At 35.9% G+C, this 17206-nt stretch overlaps 1 pseudogene; it reads right to left on the minus strand.

Annotated features, from left to right (window-relative positions):
* Positions 1-756: 756 nt before the first annotated feature.
* The window catches only part of LOC149565493 (uncharacterized), a 51745-nt pseudogene continuing 35295 nt past the window's right edge, over positions 757-17206 (minus strand).

The following is a 17206-nucleotide window of genomic DNA, read 5'->3' on the forward strand; positions in this document are numbered from 1 at the left end:
TATAGATTCTTCAGATTTCTCCCCCTTTCCCGTTGAGTATTGCTTTAGATTTTTCAACTTTTGCCAATCAGCTTTCTTTCCCTTTGCTGTGGAGTTATGCCTCAGATTTTTCCCCCTTTGCCCTTCAATTTTCTCCTCCTTTGCTGGTGATTTTTAGTTCGGAGTCATTATGCTCCCGCTCATCTGTTTTCTTCCCCTTGGCCATGGATTTCTGGTTGTTTGTGATGAAGGATGGACAAATCTACACCTTACACTTTCTGATTCTGTGATTCTCTTTCCTCAATGCCACCGAGAAACTAAAAGGAAAAACAAAGAAACATGGAACTAGGTAGATAAAAGTGAAGACTTCTTGCAGGAGGCAAAACATTCGTTTTTGAGAAATAGATCTGGCAGCAAGATTGAACTACGTAGGTGGCCATTAGCGTGGTCAGATTGATCGGATATGGAATTCTTGTCCAAAGATTTTTCTTTTTCTTATTATCTATTTGGACTCTAAACTTGTTTGGAGGGGAAATGGTTGTTCATTTTAAGTTCAAAAGTGCGGTGGAATTTGACAGCGTTGAATTTTAAGGGTCCTCCATATCGATACGTGACCTTAAACAAAAGATTGCACATCACAAGAAGTTAAATTCTTGCAAAGATTTTGATCTTGTCATTACCAATGCAGAAACCGGCCAAGAATATATTGATGATAGCATCTTGGTACCACAGAATACAAGTGTAATTATAAAGCGAGTACCGGTGGCACGACCAAATTCAGCTATTGTTCTGCCTGATATTGTCACTAGTTAAATTTTCTTCAATCAAAAATACAGAGAAAGATGATGCGAAGCAGTCTTTGTCATTTTCTGTAGCAAACATCCTACGTTCATGGCGGCCTACATGATCCAATTGCTGGCGACGTGTAGGTCTTCCAATCGCTTCTGAACGAATTACCATCATTGGAATTGCCATTAGAAACACTCTTAAGCTTTTTGGATTTGTGAGAAGCGTCAACCGCCACTGTTCGGTCTATGTCTCAGCTCTCTCCCTTCTTCCTGCTTGCGGCTCAGTGGACCTTTAATTGGCCCTCTTCTCACCTCATTTCTCTGTGCGCCCTATTCATTTCATGGGCCTCCTTCTCCCCTCACTCTCACTGGATTGCCCTTATCTTTACCCTGCATGCTATCCCCGCATCTCCATCTTATCTCTCTTCTTGTCAATTACTTAATGCAGAAGCTCCTGGCAGGTCGAAACAAGAATTTGCTTGGAGTATCCGCAGCAGCGAAAGAAGCTACTCCTTTGCTAGTCTTTCGTGTCCCTCTGCCTTGGCTCTACTCATTTTTACTTCTTCAGTCCTTGCAGCCTGAGTAATCATTTTATTCTTTTTTAAAACTCTGGCTAACACGCTTTGGCAGGTTTCTTCATGTCATTATGATAATTCTGGCAATAGCTTTTACTGTTTTTTTTTAAGAATCTACAATTTCTTCTAAAGTTGAGTAGCTCGCCCTTTTAATCATTATATGCATAACGTTCCTTTAGTCAGCACATATCCTCTTTTGTATGACTTAATTTTTTTTCCCTTAAAGTTCACTCCCTATTCAAAAAATTTAAATCTATTATAAGCATTTAAAGAGGAGCAAATATTATTATAAACTTAGGAAATCTTCGCTTTCTTTTATTTTAGGGTGAGGCACGATTGATTTTAAAGATAGATTATTTATCTCAATTATTCAGGTTTATCTCAATTATTCAGGTTTATGAGTTATCTTACATTATTGCGTTCATTATTTAATGATTTGATTTAATTTTACTATGTTCTATTGATCTATCTGCACATTTTGGGTTTGACATTTTGGGTTCTTTAGTGCTTGATTGTAGTAGAGGAGAGCTAGTGAATACTTCAAAGTTGATCCATTGAAAGAAATTTTAGAAAGAAGGCAGCATGGAAGGATTGAATAACAGTTGGAAATGTTGAAGAGTCTCCTTCCCAGTGTTACAAAGGCGATGTTAGAAGTTGTAATCTTTCCTTGCTATGTTTATAAACCAAGGTTAGACCTCCTTTATTTATTGTTATAATATATTAGGATATAAGCCAAGGTATTCTAATATATTTCTTTTTTGTACTTTTCCCACTACATCTTATTTTTTCATCTAGTGTAATATGTGAGGACAAATATATATTGTAATTTGTAATTTAGATTATTCCTCCTTAAGAGGAATCTCACACTTGGCCTCACACACTTATGAATGGTGGCATTCATAGACATGGGAGTTACATTCTAACTCCTCTCTCTCATCTCGATTTAAGAGATGACTCTCCTCTCTCATTTCTAATGAGGTTTCTTCCTCTTCTCAATTATTGTATGAGTGATTGCTCTCTCTCTCTCTCTCTCTCTCTCTCTCTCTCTCTCACTCTCTCTCACTCTTCTTAGGCTATTCATGCCTCATTCATAATGTCACAAGGGGTTTTCTTTGCTTTCCCCTTTCCAAATATCTTGTCTCATGGTGTTGGATCTTGAAGCTTTCTCTCTCCTATCTTATGGTAATATCTTTTCATGCATTAACTCACTTAGATTCTTTCCTAGTATTGTTTTTTTTTACATTTTTCTTTTTCCATTTCTAACTGGCGAGTTGAATTTTTGTACATTTTATAGATTGACATTTGATTAATCATAATACATTTGATTGAAGTTTTTTTTTTATAGCTTTGTTTTATAGTTGAAGTTTTGTTTTATAGATGTGGTATCCATTTGATTAATTCATTCAAGAATGAAAAGAAAACGAGATAATGGGTGATCAAGAAAGGTTCATCATACAAGACTAACTAGCAATTTTGAGTACAATAGCAAGATGTGTGGTATGAAAATGAATAAGCTCATCATATTAAGCATCAAGCCTAGAAGGGATCAACTACTGCTAATAATATGATTCCTTACCATTATCCAAAATCAAAGTAACTATGAGAAATCACTCCAATATCAGGATTTCCCAGATTCCACCATTGATCATCTCCACAATATTTGTGTCTCTCATCATCATGATTATCTAACTAATTTATTTCATTCATGAACAAATCAATTCTTATCAAAATCAGGTAATGCAACTTTGTCCTTCCTCTTAGAGGATGAGTAACTTTGAACCTTACCAAGATCCAACTCTTGATTGTTGTTGAGATACTTCCATTTAATGTACATGCAAAACATATCCTAGTTCAAATTAGCAGCTTGATATAATATTAGAGTAGCCCCCCAAAGATATGGATTTCAAATTAGACTCCCAATAAAGTTGAAAGTTTCATACACCAAAAATATTCCTATTTAAAGTTGTCCATGATAGTCCTACATTAAAATTGCTTAATGGACAAGAAATCTTGTAAAGGCAGACTATTATGCTCTGCTAAACTGGGATTGGAAACCCTTAACAAATGTTGAAAATAGAAGATTACAGTCCTTGTTAATAATATATCTAAATGTTGAACTGAAATATATGTTGAATGAAGAAGCAATTATCATAAGGAAGCTATGGATATATGAGAAAGGATCATCTTATAAGGAGGAACAATTATATTAAGCTTGAAGAAGTACAGAAATCATCAACGTTTTAAAGATCCAACTACCCTTGCATCATGGAGAATATGTCTTAAACTAACTTATATTTATGGTTGACAACCTTCATCAAGGAAAATATAAGTACTCTCTATTGCTGGGAGACTTGTTATGCCATGCCTGCCTTGATTTATTTTATAAATTATAAACAATGAACAGAAATAGCAAATTAGGCAGCAATCAATATTAATATATATAGTAGCGATTTTGACAAAGGATTATAACTTATAATCATAGGAGTAAAGAGATGGCTAAATGTTATTACTTTGAAATAAAAATAAAAATCAATACTGAGGGGGCAGCAACTTATTAAAGATTGTACCTATGCTTGAAAAAGAGTCAACTTCCAAAAAGATGTCTTCTTTCAAGGAGATATTAAGATATATATGGGAGAAGACCACGATGGGAAAAGGATCAAGGAAAGAAATCTAATAAGAATTGGTGCTAATAAGATCAGAACAATTCATAACATTGATCAAAATCAAAATCAGAAACCAATATTTATTGTAGGCAATAGCACTGTCATTCATTTGTGGTGTGGATGGATATATCTTTAATATTTGCTTGATGTATTCCACATAAGAATAATTGAACCTGGTATTCCAATGCAATATGTGATGTATTGATGGGTGATATTTCTTGTATGACTACTTCGCAGTATACAATACTGCCTCGTAGGACTCACCTCAACCTGCACACACTTGCTACTTCATAGTGTATGAGACACCCATATATGTACAGAGTGGTGACACTCTCCACTTTGTACCCATATGACTCACATTGTATAGAATGGATCACTATACGATGACTTCAACTACTATTCTGCTAAATGTTTTACAATTTTTTAAGAGGAGATATATGATAGAACCAATATTTAGTATTGTGAAACAATTGCACAATTCCTTAGCTATTAATATAAGCAATAATATGTGTACAAAAGAAATATATTTGATGCATAACATCATATATAGTTAGATATAAGAAAAGATTTTGAATTTCTAGCTTATTCACTAAATGGTAACAATCAATCATAGCAAGGTGGGAGGAAATACAAGGGGGTAAACTAACACAGGGTTTAGTAACTACCCCATCTCATGAAGGATGGATAGAAGGTCACTTGAGGTTCAAGAGGGATAGTATATCTATTCTTGGGTCTAGGGTAGACAATCATCATTGCTATCTTCTTTTGAAGACATGTCATCCGAGTCAGATGAGCTACTTTTCTTCTTTGTCATTTTTTGTTCACTCTCTAAGTCCATCGCTCGATTGTATGATTTAGTGTATGATGATGGCGGCACAATCCTCACTTTCTTCCTTAACTCTAGTTACAGTCCTTCAATGAGCCAATGCTTCTTCAACCCATCTGTCAGCTTACTTTCCATTTTATTTATTAATTCTTTTAGCTTTTTGACATATACACAGATGGTTTCATTTTTCCCTTACTTTGTGGTGTAAATTTCTACTACTATCTCATTATCGTCGCACAACAATTGCGACTCAGTGATAAACTCCTTTTTAACTCTCGCCCATTTAGTTAATTTTTGGGGATTGGCGTAAGCAAACCAATCCACTACTACACCCCGTAGGGTTGCTAAAAATTGTCGGACCCATTCATCTGTGTCGGTTACACCATTCACCATCCAAATTGTTTCGCATGTCTTACAGTGTCTGATTGGATCGACCATTCCATCACCATCAAACTTTGGCAATTTTTCCTTTGATCCAGCCATTACTATTCAAGTTGAAGGTACTTGTTGCACACCTGCACTATTTTGAACACCCACGTTGTTCTGAACACTTGCATTGTTTTGCACACCTGCGTTGCTCTAAACACTTGTGCTATTTTAGACAGTCCTCTTATTTCCAACAGTCACATTACTTGGTGAAAATTGGTTTTCCTCAAGCAAAGTTGTTCCTTCTGAAAGTGTATCACAAAAGAAGAGTTCACTCCACACTCGTGCTCCCTTGGCACTTTGAGCCGTCCGAGTTAATTCCCTCCCATTTAGATTCTCTTCCCTTGGCATAAACAGGTTAAGAAATTCCTCCCTTATTTCTTCCACCAAATTCAACTACTGTCGAGTCTCTTCCAACAATTCCTTGGTGCTTTGGTGTTCGTCAGCAATCTGCTGAAAACTCTGTCTGTGCTCGGCCTGTTGTGCCAAAATTAAATTTTTTTGTGCAGTGCATATTTCATCTTTTTCCTTTAGCTTATTCTTATTTTTGTTCATCTTATTTGACATTAGTCTTCATTCAGCTACTTTGTTCTAGGTCCATTAGGTAACGACGCCAAATGTTTACCATACGGAGTAAATAGACTAATGCATACAAACAATTAAACAAGAACATGTAACAATAGTACTCCTTTTATTATTCACATATATGCCAAAGAAATTACATAGTGCTTCTCCTAATTACAACCATGATCTAAAGTCATACATATACCATCCTGAAGAATATTCCCAAAGGGCCCCATCAGCTACATAACAATTGTTGATGACATCAACCTATCAGCTACACAATATTTATCGACGACAAAAACATGCCCATTTCTTATACAATACTGCCTCGTAGGACTCACCTCAACCTGCACACACTTGCTACTTCATAGTGTATGAGACACCCATATATGTACAGAGTGGTGACACTCTCCACTTTGTACCCATATGACTCACATTGTATAGAATGGATCACTATACGATGACTTCAACTACTATTCTGCTAAATGTTTTACAATTTTTTAAGAGGAGATATATGATAGAACCAATATTTAGTATTGTGAAACAATTGCACAATTCCTTAGCTATTAATATAAGCAATAATATGTGTACAAAAGAAATATATTTGATGCATAACATCATATATATTTAGATATAAGCAAAGATTTTGAATTTCTAGCTTATTCACTAAATGGTAGCAATCAATCATAGCAAGGTGGGAGGAAATACAAGGGGGTAAACTAACACAGGGTTTAGTAGCTACCCCATCTCATGAAGGATGGATAGAAGGTCACTTGAGGTTTAAGAGGGATAGTATATCTGCTCTTGGGTCTAGGGTAGATGATCATCACTGCTATCTTCTTTTGAAGACATGTCATCTGAGTTAGATGAGCTACTTTTCTTCTTTTTCATTTTTTGTTCACTCTTTAAGTCCATCACTCGATTGTATGATTCAGTGTATGATGATGGTGGCACAATCCTCACTTTCTTCCTTAACTCCAGTTGTAGTCCTTAAATGAACCAATGCTTCTTCAACCCATCTGTCAGCTTACTTTCCATTTTATTTATTAATTCTTTTAGCTTTCTGGCATATACATAGACGGTTTCATTTTTCCCTTACTTTGTGGTGTAAATTTTTGCTACTATCTAATTATCGTCACACAACAATTGTAACTCAGTGATAAACTCCTTTTTAACTCCCGCCCATGTAGTTAATTTTCGGGGATTGGCATTAGCAAACCAATCCACTACTACACCCTGTAGGGTTGCTGAAAATTTTCGGACCCATTCATTTGTGTCGGTTACACCATTCACTATCCAAATTGTTTCGCATGTCTTACAGTGTCTGATTGGATCGACCATTCCATCACCATCAAACTTTGGCAATTTTTCCTTTGGTCCAGCCATTATTATTCACATTGAAGGTACTTGTTGCACACCCACACTATTTTACACACCCACGCTATTCTGAACACCTGCATTGTTTTGCACACCTACGTTGTTCTAAAAAATTGTGCTATTTTAGACAGTCGTCTTATTTCCAACAGTCGCATTACTTGGTGAAAAAGGGTTTTCCTCAAGCAAAGTTGTTCCTTTCAAAAGTGTATCGCGGAAGAAGAGTTCACTCCACACTCGTGCTCCGTCAACACTCTGAGCCATGCGAGTTAATTCCCTTCCATTTGGATTCTCTTCCCTTCGCATAAATAGGTTAAGAAATTCCTCCCTTGTTTCTTCCACCAAATTCAACTACTGTCGAGTCTCTTCCAACAATTCCTTGGTGCTTTGGTGTTCGTCGGCAATCTGTTGAAAACTCTGTCTGTGCTCGGCCTGTTGTGCCAAAATTAAATTTTTTTGTGCGGTGCATATTTCATCTTTTTCCTTTAGCTTATTCTTATTTTTTTTTAGTTGATTTGACATTAGTCTTCATTCCTCTACTTTATTCGAGGTCCATTGGGCAATGACGCCAAATGTTTACCATATAGAGTAAATAGACTAATGCATACAAACAATTAAACAAGAACATGTAACAATAGTACTCCTTTTATTATTCACCTATATGCCAAAGAAATTACATAGTACTTAATCATGATCTAAAGTCATACATATACCATCCCGAAGAACATTCCCAAAGGGCACCATCAGCTACATAACAATTGTTGACGACATCAACCTATTAGCTACACAATATCTATCGATGACAAAAACATGCCCATTTCTTATAGAAAGGACAAAAATATTTTTAGAATCTTTCAATGACTTTATTTGTTCCCCGTCATTTACTAAAATTGGTCCCCACAAATTTACATCTATTGGTGCTAGTCACATGTCCATTAATGTGACAATTCTACGGTGAACCTTACTTGCATCCTTTCATTGAATTGTTGAGATACTTGTAATGCTCATTACAATCCCAATGATGTCAACCAATGTATCATTTTTGTTGTTTGCAAAGACATTAATTAGCATAAAATTGTATTGAATACTCCCAACAGCTCACTCATCATCACAACATTTCACTATTGAAGAATCGTCAATAGTGATTTCCATGTGGCTATTCAATTTGGTGTATTGCTTGTTTGCTTCTTTAACTAAACCTTTTGAAACTATATAGTAGCCACCTATTTCCACTTTGTCATAGTGCAATCCTACAATGTCATTGAAGCAAACTATTTTGGTTTATGTGTCTTCATGGTCCAATATGTCAAAGCTGAAAACTTGGCCACTACCTCGATTTTTACTAAATTGTCTAAGCTATTTTTTTGTTGTCACCCTCCCTTTGATTGTCCATCTGGTTTGATATGGATTTAAATCTTTTATAGGGCTGATACTCTTAGGTAGTGGTAGGTTCTTGCGAGGCATATGGATGCTAAATTTGGTCCTTTTGTTGGGTGAAAAAGTTGTGTTGTCTTGCAACATTTGTTCCTCTTGAGACTTATATAGATACCTTGGTTTTCCAATGATTTGATTGTCTCACTGCATACTTGGTTTCATAGACTTTGTCTACCGTCTTCATCTTCCAATCTTCTTATATTGTATTGTAGATATTTTTCTCCTTGACTAAAAACCCACAATCTTGAAGGGCAGAAGTTGTTGTTAAGGCTTATTGCAAACCATGAACCCTATTTCAGAAATAGGTAAGAAGATCAGGAAAATATATTTGGATCTTACATGCCATAGTTGTCAAATGTGAAGTGCAGTTACTTGAAATTTGAATCACTTTAGTCTCCCGCATGATGATATTACTGATAATCTATACTCCCAATAACGTAAGTGTTTATTGTTTAATCTAATTGAGCCACTTGTAGTTTCATCTTGACAATATTACATCAAAAGGTTTTATTGTTTAATTAATTTTAAATGACAGACTTTTTTGATTAAACTTTTCAAGTGATTGACAAATAAAATAAAGTGATTAGAAAACTTTAAAAACCTGTGATTACTGACAAAATTTATAGCTGAAATTATAATTCTAGGAGCTTTGCTCCCACAAATAGCCTATCAGCTAAACAAGGTTATTATTTTAATTGTAGAACATATTGTATTTTAAACTTAAAAAATAGCACAGTCAGTGCATTAAACGGAGCATTCAAGGGGGATATCAAAGGTCTACATTATAAAGTCCCACTGCTCCACTTTCAAATAGGACTTTGCCTAAAACTCATTTCCAAAAATAAAGAATAAAAAAATTCGATCCCTCCAAAACCCAGGATAGTTCTATTTCTAATTACTAAAGTTTTAGACATAGCTAAAACACTGGATTTTTCAAAATCAAAACAGTGGAATTACAACACTGGAATTCATTTCAATTACTAAGAATCACAAAGTGAGAGTTCCAAATGTAGGGACTATATCTCGAAGGGATGATAATTTTGTTTAGCTTGGAAGGTGTGAAGTTTCTTTAAAGCAACTTGAGTTGGATATTTAGCAACAGCCTTGTCTTTTACTTTTTAAGAGAATATTGCTAAGTTTGTGAGTTTGAAAAAAACAAGTGATTTTATATATGATTTAAAGCCTAAGAAAGCAAGAAAATAATCTTTTCTTGCAAGCTAAGTAAAGCAGTTGGGTTCTATATATATAAGATTGTAGTAGCAAGCTTGGAATTACATTGGATTCTATTAGAATTTGAGAGAGAGTCTGGTGTTAGGCTGAATAGAAGATCCAACAATTGCAGGCTTTCCTCAAACTGTGGTTTCTTGGGTATATCTGTGTTATTCTATAATTGTGTTTTCCTTCTGTTATTTTTCTTCCGCTATTTAGTTTTAGTTAATTAACCCAAAGTATTGATTGTTATAAATTAGATAGAGCTTCTTTCTATGAATTTATTGTGCAATTGATGTGTAACTAGATTATAAGAAATTAACATGGTATTAGAGCTATAAACTCTGAATATAGAGCCAAGATTTGTGGCGTAGATTTCAAAAGAGAAAAAAAAAAGATTTGTCTCCAGTTTCTTTTATGGCTATTGCAACCACTAATCGAGTAAAGATAGGTTGTAAGGTGGCTATGGTGATCATCCTTTGGCATGGGGTTTGCATGGTGCATATCCAAGGAGCGAGGATAGGTTGTGTGGAGACATTGAGGAAGCAATTTCCAAGAGGAAGAGATTTCCTCAAAATATTGAGAGGAAGAGATTTCCTAGATATGTTGAGAGGAATAGATTTCTCGAGACATTGAAGAATTGATTTCTTGGAGGAAGAGAGTTCCTTGATATATCAGAGGAAGAGATTTCCTAGATATATTTTGTGGAAGAGATTTTTAAGAGAGGAAGAGATTTCTTAGATATCCTATGAGGAAGAGATTTCAAAGAGAAGCTGGGGAAATGGAGAAAGAAAATTTTTAGTGAGGGAAGCGGAGGCAATTATTCTTGTGGATAAGAAATTGCTATACTTTCAACTATGAATTTTCTAGATTCTTCCAAAGGCACTCTTTAAGACAAGTTTGTGTGTGCACATTCAGTGAGCGTTGTTTTTTTAGTAGAGAGGATTGTGAAGCTTCTATGACAATCTTGTAGTCTAATATTGCTCTATAAGCTAGATAGAAGGCGTAGTTGTTGATTTTCTTCACCAAGGATTAAGTGAAGAATTGGATGGCAAAGCTCCAATACTTTCCTACTAATAAACAAATAGCAAATATACTAACAAGGTTTTGGTGAGGAATAGGTTTGTATTCTTCAGGGATAAGCTGGGGGTTGTGCAAAACATGTTCCTTGCTAAGAGGGAGTGTTAGTTTTTTGTTGTTTAGCTTGGAAGGTGGAGTGAAGTTGCTCTAAAGCAACTTGAGTTGGATATTTAGCAACAGCTTTTTTTTTTATTCTTTAAAAGAATATTTCTAAGTTTGTGAGTTTGAGAAAAACAAGAAGTAATTTTATATATGATTTAAAGCTTAAGAAAGTAAGATAATAATCTTTTCTTGCAAGCTAAGTAAAGCAACAAGGCTCTCTATATATATAAGATTGCAGTAGCAAATGTGGAATTATATTGGATTCTATTAGACTTTGAGAGAAAGTCTATTGCTAGGCTGAATAAAAGATACAATAGTTGCAATTTTTCCCCAAACTAGGGTTTATTGGGTATCCCTGTGTTATTGCCTAGTTGTGTTTGGCTTCTATTATTTTACTTCTGCTATTTAGTTTCACTTAATTAATCCAGAATATTAACTGTTATAAATCAGATAGAGCTTCTTTTTGTGAATTTTTTGTGCAATTGTTTTGTAACTTGGTTATAAGAAATTAACAAATGTACTGATCAGAGTCCACTTGTCTTATTTTCCTGCTTCTTGTGAAGGCTCAAACAAATAAAAGGCCTTAACACAGATACAAAAACCATTAATATCTATTGATTCCGCATGGATGCTAACCATTAATCTTTGTTCATCCCACATTGTGTCATCTATAAATCTATAGAGTTTAGGAGGAAGCTTTCCTGCCATGTAGAATTTGTTTTTCCACATAGTCCAATTCTATAATTTCTCTATCCTGGTCATGATGAATCTAACCAAATGCAGCAAAAGGCCGCAAAGTTTAGTAATCATAATAGCAATTCTTATGATGCTCCATTGTTGTGTGTTGGGATCATAGACCTATACGTTCCCCTCCATGTGTCTCACCACATATAACTTTTCATGGGTAAATACACTGAGGCAACTATATCTGCTCTGAAACATGGGGGAATATACTCCCCTTTCCCTTCCTTAATATTGTAAACTGCAACCATACACAATTCTTCTTCATCCATACAACTGTTGTTGTCGGTAAATATTGTGTAGCCGATGGGTTGATGTCATAAGTAATTGTTATGTAGCCGATGGAACCCTTTAGTAATTGTTATGTAGCCAATGGACCCCTTCGGTAATTTTCATGTAGCTAATGGAACCCTTTGAGAAGGTTCTTCAGGAAGTATATGTACACCATCTGGGATCAGTGTAATCATCATTGTAAGCATTATGTAATCTCTTTGGCATATATGCAAATAATAAAAGGAGTATTGTTGTTACATGTTCTTTTCTATTGTTTATATGCATTAATCTATTTACCCCATACGGTAAACATTTGGCGTCGTTGCCCCATGGACCTAGAACGAAGGCAGAGGAATGAAGACTAATGTTGAATCAGCTTAACAAGGATAGAAATAAGATAAAAGGAAAAGATGGAATATGCACTGCACAAGAAATTTTAATTTTGGCACAACAGGCTGAGCGCAGACAAAGGTTTCAAGAGATTGCCAATGGACACCGAAGCGCCAAGGAATCATTGGAAGAGACTCAACAACGGTTGAATTTGGTGGAAGAAATAAGGGAGGAATTTCTAAACCTATATAAGCCAAAGAATCCAAATGGAAGGGAATCAACTCGCATGGCTCGAAGTGTCAAGGGAGCACGAGCATGGAGTGAACTCTTTGTCCATGATACACTTCCAAAAGAAACAACTTTGATTGAGGAAAACCCTTTTTCACCAAGTAACATGGCTATTGGAAATAAGATGACTGTTTGAAATAGCACATGTGTTTTGAATAGCACAAGTGTTCTGAACAACATGGGTGTCTAGAATAGTGTGGGTGTGCAAAACAACGCAAGTGTGCAACAAGTGCCTCCGACTCGAATAGTAATGGCTGAACCAAAGGAAAAATTGTCAAAGTTTGATGGTGATGGAATAGTCGATCCAATTAGACACTATAAGACATGCGAAATAATTTGGATGGAAAATGGCATAACCAACATAGATGCATGGCTCTGACAATTTCCAACAACCCTAAGGGGTGTAGTAGTGGATTGGTTTGCAGACGCCAATCACAAAAATTAACTACATGGGCAAGATTTAAAATGAAATTTATCACTGAGTTTCAATTGCTGCGAGACAACAATGAGATAGTAGCAAAGATTTACACCACAAAGCAAGGGAAAAATGAAATCATCCATGTATATGCGAGAAAGCTAAAATAATTAATAAATAAAATGGAAAGTAAGCTAGCAGATGGGCTAAAAAACCAATGGTTCATTGAAGGACTACGCTTGGAGTTACGGAAGAAAATGAAGATTGTGTCGCCATCATCATATACCGAAGCATACAATTAGGCAATGGACTTAGAGAGAAAACAAAAAATGAAAAAGAAGAAGAAAAGTAGCTCATTTGACTCAAATGACATGTCCTCAAAAGAAGATAGTAGTGATGACGAAAAGGGAAGCAAGAAGGTTCGCACTCTCCAAAAGGATATGATCAAAATGATGAAGGAATTCAAGAATATGTAGAAAGAGATGAAGGGAAATGAGCTATGATGCACAGAATGTAAGACAAAAGGTCACATGAAGGGATCCTATCCGAAAAACTAGTTCAACGATATCTATCAAATTATGGGACATTCCACGAAAGAATGCCCCTTCAATATGAAAACAAGAGGACATCAATAAGTGCTTCTGACACAAGAGGCTTCTTCATCAGGAGGGAGTAGGAACACCAACAGTGATGCTGCCACTTCAGGTGGGTACAAAAATCATAGAAGAGAGAAAAACAACAATGCCAACAATAATAATGAAGGCTACAGCTGAATATAGTATGAGGCAAATGGCCACCCGATGGTTTAATGCCGAGCATGCAATTTGTGAGGCCACTTCGCACGAAACTATACATCAATGAATGCACCAAAGTTGGTATGCAAATGGTGTGGTCCTAGAGATCATGAAGATGCCAAGTGCCCAAAATTGGGAGTGAATTTGATCAGCACTGACAGGAACGAAGAAGTCTTGGCAATCACCTGTAAACAAGCAAAACTGTAGCCCAACCCGACAAAATAAAAGAAGAAATTAAAAGAAATGTAGGCAAAAATTTAAAAAGAAACATAGGTGAAGAAATCATAATTGAAGGACACTACCAATACCTCAACAAGGAACTACATGGAATAAAAAATCATACAAAAAATATTACAAATGGAAGTACTAGTCAAAATAAACAATCTGCAGCTCACAATGCCTCAACTTTGATCGACACTCACAAACATCGCTCCAACTGTTAAATCACCAGGAGAATAGGGGAGAAGGAAACTAAAGCACATACAGAGGACCCAATGCTGCTAGCCCTTGCATCCAGACGACATCTAGTAGTCATCAAGATGGGAATTCTAAAAATTGTTCTGACAAATACAATTGTGGACAAAGGGGTCCATTGGCTACATAGCAATTATCGATGACATTAACCCTTTGGCTACACAATATTTACCTACAACTATCAAACAAAATGGTGCATTCGATGCAGTTGTCATTACACCATTGCATCCCTGGATGAATTAAATATCACACATTAAGGCTTCATTCCTAGACTAAAAGTTTTAAATAGTCAAAGTTGACTTATATGGCTCTACACACCATAACTCAAGATATCTATCTCTTTAAACAATTTAACTACCCATTGACCATCTGTTCAAACTAGTGATTACCACAAGCTGGCAGCTAAAGCAAAGGAAAAATCCACATTATTATTGTTAGAATCTGATAAGATTAATAACCCAGAAAACTAGTGCAAAGAGTAAATATCTAAACTATGAATGCAGATGATACTAAATCAAAATAGCAACACAGAGTTAGTCTCCAAGAGAGTAATGCAAATGCTGGAAGCAAAATAGCATTAAGAGGATGCAAAAACAAGAGATACAAATACAAGCCAGGTAGCATGCTTATATAGGCTAGGAAGAGGGAGGAGGTGGTAAGATCAACCAATGAGGAGCAACCATCTATTGGACTAAAGATAGCAAAGTATCTTCCCAAGATAGCTAATGGATGCTCACATGTAGGAAGGTGACACCTCACAACCATTCACCTAATAAGACATGTTTTATTAACCTAAGCGAGATTATTAAAAGTGTAGGAAAAACCTAGCAAAATAGGGAAAATAAAAAATTGCACTAACACACCCCCATAAGCGAAGCTTAGGTGGATGCTAACCTAGCAAAGCTATGAAAGAAGGAAAATGGGTCCCGAAAACAAGGCCTGATCAGGTACCTAATACAAGAAAAAGAACTAGATAAAGGAAACTAAGCCTCCAATCTAGGACATTTCCCAAAGAGAGGAACAAAAAAGAGCATGAAGCATCTCTGAAGCATGAAGCTGCAAACACTGTCAGAAGAAACTGCTAGAACCCCCATTGAAATAATGCATGACCAGGTAGAGAAGACAAAGTCTGAAGAGCTGATCAATCAGAGAGGTGACCTCCAAAGGTAGGAATGAATGAGTGTCTATATAGTAGATGAACCATCTCACCGAAATGCATAGGTGCCTAGCCACTGCATCCGCCTAGTACATAGGAATAAAAATTGAATACGTAGATCACTCAACCGAACCAAGGAAGCAATAGAGCCAACAAGTGAACCCCCCATAATGCTGAACAGGGAGAGGGGTGACAGAAACACTGAAATGCAATGCTCAAAACATCTGCAAGAAGAAGAATCAGGAACGCCAACAGTGCAATAGAAGTACAAGCATAGGATAAAGGGTGATGTCACCGACACACTACATGGGCTAATGTCATGGAAGAAAAATTTACTTGACAAAGGTGGATGAGCACAAAATGGCAAAACATCATGACCCCCCATGGCACTTTATAACTGAGTGCGAGTACAAACAAACACAAGGTGTACAAGATCCCAAATATGCAAAAGTAGGCACTTTATCTCAGTGCGTTTACAGAAAAAGGAATGCAACAGAATAGAAGCATACAATGCTCAAAAGTCAGAAAGAAGAGTGAGCCAAAAGAACAGAAAAAGAGATTCCAAGACCTATAGAATCCAAGTAATCTGCTAGAGTGCGAAAGTGTAAAACTCAAAGGAGAAAGAACTTGGAGAAAAATCTGGATAAAAGACCTCTACAACTAAATAACTCATAGAACCAGCTTTCCAACGATATTTGGCGAGCCCAGAAAAGAGTCCGAATGAGCGAGATATGGCTCCCGGAAGGCAAAATAGAACATCTAGCTTTGACTGCCAAAACAAGCAACCAAATTGTAGCAAAAATAAAAAACACCTGTACCATCATCTCCATCTTAGAACTAGCTTTCTGATGCATTTTTTGGATCGAAAAAATATGTTTGTATGCTCTAGTTACGAAAGAAAAACCGACAGGGCCTCCTCATGAAGAGCATATGCTAAAAGTGAAACTTGGGCACAATAATCAAGGAAAAAATAGCACCACTGCAATCTACTCAAAAAATCATGCACTTTCAAAAAAAGAATCACCTCAATACGAGGTCGTATGAGAAAGTTATGATCCTTTGAAGTTTCCAAAACAAGAACTATGCACAGTCACAGCTAAGAATCTACAATTTTTGAAGAATTCATGCATGAAAATAAAAAAACAACTCCACTAGTGGATAGAGCACAAAAAAATAGCCAAGTTCATAACAAGAATCATCAAAATTAGAGTTCGTATGAGCAAGAATGAGACATTTGAAAACTGCGTTCAAATCTACGACTGCTAATGGAGAGGGGTATGGTTGTAGCTTTGCATGCTCAATTCTACAAAATATACAGCTTGCATGAAAAATCTAAAAGATACCCAGATGGTTTTTCGAGTCTGTAAACAAAACCCAGAAAGAATTTTTCTTGCTGATGTACAAAAGATGTTGTCGTAGTGTAAATCAGACGCCTTTAACAGTAAAAAACAGCTACAAAAATCAAAAAATGACCCCAGCAACCAGAATATGACATGCAAATGTTGGATCAGCTTCCTAAGTCCATCAATGGCATGCTAGATACTACAAAACTGATTAAAAACTCCAAATATGCAAGTTGGTTGTCAGATTTGAGATTGAAACCCTAAAGGAAAACCGTTATTGTCAAAACTTTTCTGATTCTCAGGATCATCCAAAGATGCAAGAGAAGAGCATACTTCATTTTTCAAAAAACTACAATACCATTTATTTGC

Source organism: Cupressus sempervirens, chromosome 3 (assembly GCF_028749045.1).
Source record: "Cupressus sempervirens isolate cs-2001-9-10 chromosome 3, ASM2874904v1, whole genome shotgun sequence".
In the NCBI taxonomy this organism is placed as follows: Eukaryota; Viridiplantae; Streptophyta; class Pinopsida; order Cupressales; family Cupressaceae; genus Cupressus; species Cupressus sempervirens.